The 12,500-nt window shown below is 35.9% G+C and overlaps 1 long non-coding RNA gene across 6 annotated transcripts in view; it reads left to right on the forward strand.

Annotated features, from left to right (window-relative positions):
• Window positions 1-12,500, forward strand: part of LOC141386154 (uncharacterized) — a 263,034-nt gene that overhangs the window by 46,747 nt on the left and 203,787 nt on the right. The window lies entirely within an intron of this gene.

Raw genomic sequence — 12,500 nt, forward strand, 5'->3', positions numbered from 1 at the left:
TTAATCTCGCTGTAATCTTGGAATTCATCTAGATTAATCTAGATTAAAATGGCTCATTCAGAAATATGTGTGCTACCCAAATAATAACTAAAAGTAAGTCTTTGAAAGCGAGTTTTTCAAGCCAGGTGGCGCATTAGACCAGGGGCTCATCTCCCGTTTCCAAAATGCATCACAAACTGCTTGAGAAACTGTTCTACTGTGATAATTGATGATGAAAATAAATGATGTATATTAAGATGTGCTTGTATTTACTCACTGTTTATTCAGGTAAACATAGATGTTGAACTGTAGACCTACATTAGCTCCAAACACTTATTTTTGATCATCTTAATCTGACTAAAGTCAGAACTGAACTAAACAGAAATGGAATTAAGACATGTGGAGTGTGCAGATATTAGTGGAGTTATTGAAGTAAACACTGCAATCAAACTATTACCATCATGTAGGACATATTTTCCCACAAGATCCACACACACGACTGTCAGTAAAGCACAGCACACACACACACACACACACACATCGAAATGCAGACGTTTTTTTTCTTTCCATTTGGCTTGCGTTATTAAATTTCATAACACTCTCACCAGTCCTTATTCCTTATTTGCGTCTAATACCCCAGTTTCTCACTGGGGCAAGAATGAAATGTTCATGAGTGAAGGTGAAACTGCCGAACTGCAGTTAAAGTCAGCCAAAATTACAGAAACTCTTACATTAAAGCACTTCACGTAAACAATTTAATTATACTATTGTCTATTTAGGCAAATAACTAGACTACTGATGTCCATGTAAGTGCAGTCTGGTGACTGTGGAGGCCATTTGAGTAAAGTGAACTCATTGTCATGTTCAAGAAACCAGTCTGAGATGATTCTCTTTTTTTTTAAATAATTTTTTAGGGGTTTTTCACCTTTATTTTGATAGGACAGTAGAGAATTCAGACAGGAAAGCATTGGGAGCAGAGAGAGGAAAAGGATCAGCAAAGGACCTCGAGATGGGAATCGAACCCAAGTCGCCACAAGTACACTGGTGCTATATGTCAGCGCCCAGTACCACTAGGCTACCGGCGCCGACGAGATGATTTACTCTTGAAGTGGCGCATAACTCCATCGGTCGCCATCAGAAGGGTCAGCTGCAACAATACTCTGGCATCAACAAGGCATTTGCGCCCACAGAACTGCCGCTCACTGGATATTTCCTCTTTGTCGGAGCATTCTCTGTAAACCCTAGAGATGGCTGAGCGTGAAAATCCCAGTAGATCAGCAGTTTCTTAAATACTCAGAGCAGCCCGTCTGCAACAACCATGCCACGTTCAAAATCCCCTTTCTTCTCCATTCTGATGCTCACTTTGAACTGCAGCAGATCCTCTTGACCATGTCTGCATGCCTAAAAGCATTGAGCTGCTGCCATGTGATTGGCTGATTAGAAAGTTGCGCTATTGAGCAGTTGGACAGGTGTACCTAATAAAGTGGCCGGTGAGCGTATTTAAAAGTATGCATCCTTTTTGAAACACTATAAATATCTTCAATGTCACTTCTGACCAACTGAATACTCTCTTCCTGCACGAAATCATCATTAATCTTAACCCAGACCTGTTTAACTTAAGTCTATCAACTTGTGTCCAAACATGTACTGTACATAAGACAGTCTGTAGTTGTCAAGTGAGTAGAACGATCATCTGATCAGACTGCAGTGTGTTGTTCAGCATGAGCAGTCTGCAGCTCAACAACAGGCCTGTTTGTGTTAATGAGTAAATGTGATATTTTGGGGATGTTTCGGTGGTTCACTGGCTTCATTGTAAGATGTTTGAAAGTTCAGCGATGGTTTCCTGACACACACACACACACACACACACACACACACACCTGACTGTTTATCTGGCAGTGTTTCTCATTGGCAGAGGAAGCAGAAAAACAGCACATTGGAGTGCTTCACTTCAAGAGTTTAATAGCGCTCTGCCGTCTGTGTGTGTGTGTGTGTGTGTGTGTGTGTGTGTGTGTGTTGGAAGGCTATAAACACAAAGGTGCAGGTGTTTGTGTGTGTATGCATGTGTGTTGGAGTGCTATGAATACAAAGCTGCAGGTGTGTGTGTGTGTGTGTACCGCGAGCAGCTCCCTCTACAGGATGCAGGTGCGTGAGTGGAGGATTATGGGTATTCTGTTATTGGTGATCTGCTGTGAATCAGGTGGCGAGTGAACAGAACACACCCACTAATCAGAATGATATTCTCCGTCTGGCCAGGTGGCTGCGGTTTGCTTGTTATTATTATTCATAACAGGTTGGATGTTTTGAGTGAAAATTACCTTTGGGAATGCGAGCACCTGGGTCACAGGGAAATGAGGCAGTGGCGCGCGCCGGGACGCGGATAAAAGCGTGCGATAGAATTATTTCTAATTGTGTGTCTGCGTGTCCTGTTAATAGTACTGCTGCATATCAATTCCTCATCATCATGTTCCTGCATCTCCAGAGGAGGAAAAGCGGCATGATAATGCGCTCTCTGTGCATGTGGAGATTAACAGTGATGTGCGTCTCGGTGGTGTGTTAGCACTGCTGTCAAAGTTCACACTGGTGTTTATGGGACACAGTTGAAGTCCAAATTATTTTATAAATTTCCCAAATGGGGGCGAAGCAGTGGCACAGTAGGTAGTGCTGTCGCCTCACAGCAAGAAGGTCGCTGGTTCGAACCTCCGCTCAGTTGGTGTTTCTGTGTGGAGTTTGCATGTTCTCCCTGCGTTCGCATGGGTTTCCTCCGGATGCTCCGGTTTCCCCCACAGTCCAAAGACATGCGGTACAGGTGAATTGGGTAGGCTAAATTGTCTGTGAATGTGTGTGTGTGTGGATGTTTCCAAGAGATGGGTTGCGGCTGGAAGGGCATCTGCTGCATAAAAAACTTGCTGGATAAGTTGGCGGTTCATTCCACTGTGGCGACCACGGATTAATAAAGGGACTAAGCCGACAAGAAAATGAATGAATGAATGAAATTTCCCAAATGATGTTGAACAGATTCAGAAATTTTTCACAGTATTTCCTATAATATTGTTTCTTCTGCATTTGTTTTATTTTGGCTAGAATAAAAGCAGTTCTTTATTTTTTAAAACCATTTTAAGGTCAGTATTATTACTCTTTTACAGGGTGTCCACTGGGGTCTTAAGAAGTATTAAAACTTGATAAATCCATTTAAAGAAATTTAAGGCCCTTAAAAAGTCTTAAATGCTTAATTTTAATTAAAACCTCCAGAACAGAACATACTTCAAATAACCTATTTTAGATTTACAAAAATGTAAACAGCGCACTCTAGTGGATTTATCGTCTGAAACGTGCAAAAAACGCATCATTAGCGATGTAGTTCAAATTCATATTTCAGAAATTAATACGTTGACCAAATGTGTCAGTTCTTTAATAGTTTGAGTATATTTCCTGTAGCTTTATTAGTAGATCATGACACAAACAAAACACTAGTGCATTCATGTAAATATGCAAAAATATGCGTAATATAAAAGCATAATTATTGAGGCTAGCATAGTTTTAAAACACCAGATTTTATAGTTAAGATAAAAGAAAATAAGTTATACTCTCTATATACAGTTTTCATTGCATATTCTAATAAAGAAAGAAATGCAATCGTCTTTATTTATAGCATATAAACGTGGACACTATTATTTTACTTAACGCCGAACAGAATTTTCCTGTGTATTTTGAGCTCCGTGCACAGCGTCGGCTCACACACACACACACACACACTTATGTGTTTAGTGGAGGTCAGACTCTTTAAACGTTAATCGGCCCATTAGATCATAGAGGCTCTTGTGTTACGAGCCCTCGACTGACAAAAGCCTGTGTGTGTGTGTGTGTGTGTGTGTGTGTTACCTGTGAGCCGAGGCTTTTATCTGGATTGTGAACGGCAGCAGGCTTTACTCATGAAACAGATCCTCTTACACACGATAAGAGCCTGAGAGTGTGTGTTGTGTAACAGAGCAGGTGTAATGAGCTGTAAGTACCTGTGAGACACTGGAAGTGACAGAAAACCCCTCAGGTGTGTGTGTGCGTGTGTGTGTGTGTGTGTGTCAGGTGTTTTGTTGGCACTGTGCCAGCTGCAGTATCAGGTGTAGCCCGTGTGTGTGTGTGTGTGCGTGTGTGTGTGTGTGTGTGTGTGTGTGTGTACTAAATCACTGACTACATCTACATGGAGGTTTTTGTTTCAGATTAAGTCAGATCAATGTTATTGGCGGATGTGAACATGATGATTACGTGCACACTAAATGATGTGATCAGTATTAATTTGTGAATGTCATCAGGATGAACACGGCACGGGTGAATTATATAAAAACAACAACATTTCAGACAACTTGACTTTACAAATTGTAACTTGTAAATATGCAAATGAGACATTAAATGCCCTTTTCGCATGTCATTACCATGTTTAAATATAAAAATGGAAAAAGACGGTTGAAATATTTTGTTAAATATTTTTTACAGAAAGTGATGACGGATATTTCTTAATCAATAATAAATAATCATTTAGAAAATATTTTTACTACATAGAATTGTTTTATTCATATTTTTGTCTGAATAAAAATGTGTGTTGTACAGAATGGTGTAAGGCCAAACTTGCAAATAAAACCCTCCAGGATATAGATATTAATGCAACTGTTAGGTTTAGAAGTGCTCTCCTTATCACTGACTGGTTTCTTTCTATCTGATTTTTTTCCTTTATATATATATATTAAGGGAGTCACGATCCTCCAAATCCTCCATTCGATTACATTTTCAATTCTAAAGGCACGATTCGATTCGATTTTCGATTATGAATAATTAATTAATTAATGACCAATTAATTATTTGTAGCCTACCGTTTAAACTACCTGACCTGCATGGTCTTTGTTTTACCCATAAACAAATCATACAGTAAATGAATAAAGGTAAGATACACACATAATTACACCTGTCAATCACTTTTTCTGCAGGACTCGTGAATAGGCAGTGATCTGTGTCGTTATAATGGCGTCGGTAAAAAAGACGCACAACCAACAGGAACCAGCCAGCAGTATCTGAGGTGTTCGCTAAAATGACTAAGCATAAGTGAGTGAAAGATTGAAGCAGTCCTCTGACTGCCTGGACCTGCTGTGTGTGCGTCTGTGTCTGTGTGTTCACGTGATGTGCATTTTCAGAGGTAGAGAGGAAGGAGGGCTGCTCAGAAATGCTACACGCCACTGTGGATGTCAAATCGTTGTCGTTCTAAAATGCCATTTAAAAACAAAGACAGTGTAAACAGGGCCTGAGTGTGTACTTTTCACGAGCGGATTTGCAACGGGGGCGGGCGGAGGATGTTGCCGGTGTTGTCTATCGGACGAACCGTACGTTATACGTACATAGCAGAGCTTGCAAAACTGTGTTTTTTTTCTCACTGGAAATCCAAAATGCTTAAACACCGGCGACTTCATTGAGAGAGGAGAGGGTTTAAGCTCTGTCGACGGGTCTCCTGCTTCTGCAGTTTAACAAGCACTTCAACAAGCCTGTTTTTTCCCACTTGGCAAGCCAAGCTGACGTGACATGGGGGCGTGGCAGCATCCACGATTCTATTTTTTGATTCGATAATCGAAATTAAATTTCGATCGATTTCGATTAAAAATCCAAATCATGACACCCCTAATATATATATATATATATACACACACACACACAAACACAAGCACCTGTCAGTATTTGACTGTATTGTTGGTGTTTTTGTTATTGTTTTATTTTCCTTGTATTTGTATCATCTCAAATTGTGTACCTTTTGAATATTCTAATAAAAAAATAACAATTAAAAAAGGTTTGGAAGTGCTGCTGATGCACTTATTTTGAAGAACTTACAAGTGTATTTTAAAGAATTATACAGACACACAATAAAACAGACAGACAGACGGACGGACGGACGGACGGATGGATGGATGGACGGGCAGTAGCTTTCATCATTTTTTAGATCTATAAAAAAATCTACATCTCTGCATGAAATCTAGATCTGTGTGCTTCCTAAAATAGACCTGACTGTTGTGTGTTTCTTCAATTTGCTTGAGTTTAGATTTTTTCAAAGTTTTTTTGTTTTTTATTTATGTATTCTTCACGGACGCTTGTTAATTGTGCATTTAATTTATGCCCAAGGATATTGAGATGGAGTGTGTGTGCTGCGGACGGAGAAAAAGATTAGGAACAGTAAAGACAGCTGCTCTTTTCCTGCTCATTTCCTGCACTTATTGCTTAACTTAGTGGAAAAGACGAAAAAGCGAGTAAATTTTGAGGGGATGGTGGGCCGGACTCATGGCAGCTGAGGTGGATTTGTCTGACTGGAGGTCTAATTTAAGTCCTGTGTAGTATTGATCCGCCAAGAGCTCCAGGGAAACGCTGAGAGGGAACAGAAAAAAAGCAGAGACAGACGGACCTGGGAGAGAGACGCTTTAACACTTTTACCGTGGTATGATGAAAGAGCGACTGAAGCAGAGGTGTGGGGCTCTGAGGTCAGCATGTGTCTGCCCGTAACGCTGAATCAGCTCCTGTGTGTGTGTGTGTGTGTGTGTGTGTGTGTGTGTGTGTGTGTGTGTGTGTGTGTGTGTGTGTGTGATACCTGGATGAAGAAAATATGGATTTGTGTCTTGAAGACAAATTGATCTGAGCTGTGTAGGAGGAACAGGGGATTCAGCTGGAGAGAGAGAGAGAGAGAAAGAGAGAGAGACAGAGAAAGCACACACACACACACACACACACACACTTCTAGAGGGTTGTAAATGAATGTAAATATGCTTATTATTTTTATTATTCATTCATTTTCTTTTCAGCTTAGTCCCTTTAATAATTAGGGGTCGCCACAGCGGAATGAACCGCCAAATTATCCAGCATATGTTTCACGTAGCGGATGCCCTTTCAGCTGCAACTTATCACTGGGAAACACCCATACACACTCATTCACACACATACACTAAGGACAATTTAGCTTACCCAATTCCCCTATAGCGCATGTGTTTGGACTGTGGGGGAGCACCTGAAGGAAACCCACACCAACACGAGGAGAACATGCACACAAATATGACCCAGCCGAGGCTCGACAGCACTACCCATTGTGCCAACACACCGCATAACTCATAATCATCATTCTTATTATTATATATATATACATTTTTTTATAATTATTATTATACATCCATTATTATTATTTTATATATTTATTTATTATTATTATTATTTATTTTTTATTCCTCATCATTATGATTATTTTTCTTATTATTTATTTATTCATTATTATTGTTGTTATTATTATCACTATAATCATTGTTATTATTTATTTATTCATAATTATTATTAAGAATATTATTATTATTATCTTTATTATCATTGTTAATTATTTATTTATTTATTTGTTATTATTATTATTATTATTATCATTATCATCATTATTATTATTATTATTTATTTATTCATTATTATTATTATTAAGAATATTATTATTATTATCATTTTTAGTAATTGTTTATTTATTAATTCATTATTATTTTTATTATTATCATTATTAATATTATTATTAATATTATTATCATTACTATTATCTTTATTATCATTAATATTTATTTATTTATTACTATGATTATCATTATTATTATTATCATTATTATTATTATTTATTCATCATCATAATTGTAATTATTTATTTATTCATTTGTTATTATTATTATTATTATCATTATCATATATTATTATTATTATTTATTTATTCATTATTATTATTAAGAATATTATTATTATTATCATTATTAATATTATTATTATCATTATTATTAATATAATTATTATCTTTGTTATCATTATTATTATTTTTTATGATTATCATTATTATTATTATTATTATTATTATTTATTCATTATTATTATCATTATTATGTATCCTATACATTGTTTGGCAGGATTGGCATGTATCTGCATCTGGGAATAGCTCCATCAGCAGCAGGAACCATTGTGCATAATACTACTCTTACGTGTGTTTTACCACCTGCTTACCACGTCCTTCTCTACATGATTCAGCAGCTTCCACATGTGTTTCTTTATGGTTTAGACATCATTAATTAGCAGAAGTATGTATACAATAGCACGTAAACTGTACAATCATGCTGTTGTTTACATTCGAGTATCGGCAGTATGGCCGTGCATACAGGAAACTGAATCAACCTTGACGTAAGTGCAAAGCCTTTAGAGTGTAATGTATATCTGCTCAATGTTGATCAGGCATAGCTTTTATATTGTTTGTATTAGCACATTGCTTTAATATTTGATTCACATGCATACTCAAAAACACACACACACACATGTTGTTTGGCAGGATTGGTGTGTTTGTGAGTCTGGGAACAGCTCCATGTATAAAACTCATCCTACAGCAGCAGGAACCATTCAATTAAATTCAATTCATGTTGATTTGTACAGCGCTTTCACAATAATTAATGTTTCAGAGCAGCTTTACATCAGATGCACATTAATGCATTATATTTATGCATTATCATTACATAGATTATTAATCACCCTAACTTTATTCATGGTATTTAACCATTGTGCATAATACTCTCACGTGTGTTTTACCAGCAGTTAAATTCAGAAAAATAATGCATCAGGCATAGGTTTTGCATTCACTCACATGCATGCACATGACACACACACACATGTTGTTTGCCAGCATTGGTGTGTATTTTGAGTCTAGGAGCAGCTCCATGTTTATAATGTTTAATATAGCAGTAGGAACTATTATGCATAATACTACTTGTACCTGTGTTTCACCACAAATTAGATTCAGTTTGTCAAATGAATGAACCCTTTCTGAACTGAACAAACTTTGTTGTAAGAGCAAACCCTTTATAGTGTAATGCATATTTGCCTCATGTTAATCAGGCATAGGTTTTGTACTGTATGTAATAGAGTAGGGCTGGGCTGAAAAATTATATTATATTGATTCATGAAAAAATGTATGTCATTAACAATGATAAGCTCTCCACTTTTTAGCTCTATATTGATCTAAGAGCCAATCACGTATCAGAAATATGCACCAATGGGAATCTTAAAGTGTGTTGATATTAGAGATGTACCGCATGTTCTGTATTCGGTGGAATTTCTTTAATCTGGAAGCAATAACAACTTATATTGAAATTTATATCGATATTGCTCAATATGGAAAATAATTATCGAGATTGCATTTTTGCCATATTGCCCATGCAGCCCTATATTAGAGCATTGCTCTAATGTTCCATCTATATAACTTCAAGAATCATTGTTCATGATACTACTCTTACATGTTTTTAGGACTGCACAATATATAATTTCAGCATCGAAATCATAATCATTCGCAATGGTCGCATCGCAGGATATGCATTGCCAAGTCTAAATGATAATGCATCATTTGCATGATTTTAAAGCATTTAGGCATAGGAAATTGTAGTTTGTAACATTAACAATTAAAGATTTTATTTAATTAATTTATTTTTTATGTTCAATTATACAGTTTGTAAATAATACAGTTTGCAACATTAATAATAAGGAATTTTATTGAATTATTTTATTTTTTATGTTTAATTATAGTTTGTAAATAATACAGTTTGCAACATTAATAATGAGGAATTTTATTGAATTATTTGATTTTTTATGTTTAATTATAGTTTGTAAATAATACAGTTTGCAACATTAATAATGAGGAATTTTATTGAATTATTTTATTTTTTATGTTTAATTATAGTTTGTAAATAATACAGTTTGCAACATTAATAATGAGGAATTTTATTGAATTATTTGATTTTTTATGTTTAATTATAGTTTGTAAATAATACAGTTTGCAACATTAATAATGAGGAATTTTATTGAATTATTTGACATTTGTTATGTTCAATTACCTGAATACTGATAGACTCAGAAAACACTACTTGTTTCATTGTAGATTTTTCTTTATTTTTCTTTATTTAATTTATTTAACTTGTTTTTTAGATTTCATGCAGATGCACTCGCCTACAGAATCATCCCGTTTGATCTAAAATGAGAATAAGAATAAGAAAATGTCACAATGTTTGATGTTTCCAATATCATGCAGCACTAGTTTGTTTTACCAACAATTAAATTCAGTTTGCCAATTGAATGAACCCTTTTCCATATGGAGAACTGAACAAACCTTGATGTAAAAGCAATGCTTATCTGCTTTATGTTGATCAGCCATAGGCTTTGCATTGTATGTGTTAAAGCATTGCTTTAATGTTCCATATATATAACTTCAGGAACCATTGTCCATGATACTACTCTTATGTGTTTTTAGAGCTGCACATCGTTTCATTTCAGCATTGAAATTGCAATGTGATCATTCACAATAATCGCATCACAGCATATGCATTGCCAAGTCTATATTATAATGCATCATTTGCATGATTTTAAAAGCATTCAGGCAATGGAGAGTTTACAGATGTAATGGTATTAATGATGAGTTTTATTAAATTATTAGATTTTTTTATTATTCAATTACCTAGACTCTGAATAAAACACTTCTTGTTTTGATTGTAGATTTTTCTTCTTTGCATTTATCTGCTTTTAACTTGTTTATTAGACTTTATGCAGATGCACTCGCCTACAGAATCATCTCATTCAATCTCAAATGAGATTAAGAATAAGAAATTATCACAATCTTTGATTTTTTTTTTTCCAATATCATGCAACAATTAAATTCAGTTTGCCAATTTAATGCATTAGGCAATGCATTGTGTACATATTACAGCATTGCTTTAATGTTCCATTCACTGACACACACACACTTTGTTTGGCAGGATTGGTGTGTCTAAGTCTGGGAATAGCTCCGTCATCCTCCTGCAGCAGGAGCCATTGTGCATAATACTACTCTTACGTGTGTTTTACCACCAATTAAATTCAGTTTGCCAAATGAATGCATCAGGCATAGGTTTTGCATTGTACGCATTAGAGCATTCCTTTAATGTTCCATTCACACACACTCACACACACACACGCGTTTGTTTGGCAGCATTGGTGTGTTTGTGAGTCTGGGAACAGCTCCATGTATATAACTCATCCTACAGCAGCAGGAACCATTGTGCACGACTGCTGGTGCCGAGGGAACTCTGAGCCGGTGACACCTGTTACCGACAGCCGGACGGGCCGCGCGATCGGTGTGACCAGAATCTGAGCGATCCCCGATGCCAACGGTGCGGCAGGGGGGATCCGGGGTCACCGTCTCACTGCGCTCGGGTTAAACACTCGCTTTCTGACAGGCTGGAGACAACAGCAGAAACAAGCTGTGAATGAGTCTGGCTGCTCCGCGGGCCGCAGATTTCCAGCTCATCAACATGTGCGGCTCTGGATTCCCACCAAGACCAGAGCGCGCAACCGTCTTTCTCTGTTCTGGAGATCCAAATCTGTCAGGAATAGATACTTATCAGTCGGTTATGTGTTCATTAGATGCATTGTAAGAGTCAGTTTAGCCAAATCTAAGAGTCGAGCACTGAATGGATTAAAAAGCATCATAACAATCGTCTATTTAAAGGGGATCCATTATGCCTTGTCAAATCTGATGTCTCTAGGGTGTGTAGTGAAGCTTCAGCTCAAAATATCACACTGGTAATGTTTTCTATCTCTCTAAAGCTGACCATTTTAGGCTTTAATCCTAGTTGTGGTGTTTTGGTGACTGTCGCTTTAAATGCAAATGAGATTGTGCTCTTTTCAGAAGAGGCGGAGCTTTAAATGTCTATGCATCAGTATAGTGGCAGAATCAGAATAGGACTAGTGTTCTCAGTGCTGGTCAGGTGTGCGTGTGTGCTTCAGTGTGAGTGTGTGCTTCATGCTTCTGTCAGTTTATGGAGTCTCCTGTCGCTGCTTCATTGAAAACTCCACATCTCATAATCCTCTTAGTCTAATGGCTAATGGACAGATGGCTGCTTCTCACTCAGGGCTGCTGTTTATGCTAATGAGGGAGAGATGGGCACTAGTGGGCGGGGCATTCTCCTTCTGATGACACGTACAAAGGGAGATTGTCAGCCAAAGTGTTTCTCCAGACTGCTTATAGTAACACACACATTCATATGCACACAGTAATAATAATAATAATAAAGACAATAATAATAATAATGCTAAAAATAAAAATGATAATAATAATAATAATAATAAAAAGATAGTAATATTAATAATGCTAATAATAAAAATTTAAATGTAAAAATTTAAAAATAATAATAATGATAATTATAATAAATAATAATAATTATGGTAATGATAATAAATAACAATAATAAAATAATAATAATTTTAATAAAAAAATAATGATACAATAATAATAATAATAATGATGATGATGATGTTAATAATAATAATAATAATAATAAAAAAATGATAATAATAATAATAATAATGATGATAAAATAATAATAATAATAATAAAATAATAATGATAATAATAATAATAATAATAGTAATAATGATGATGATAATAATAATATTAATAATAATGATTATGT

The sequence above is a fragment of the Danio rerio genome, chromosome 6, assembly GCF_049306965.1.
Source record: "Danio rerio strain Tuebingen ecotype United States chromosome 6, GRCz12tu, whole genome shotgun sequence".
Classification (NCBI taxonomy): domain Eukaryota; kingdom Metazoa; phylum Chordata; class Actinopteri; order Cypriniformes; family Danionidae; genus Danio; species Danio rerio.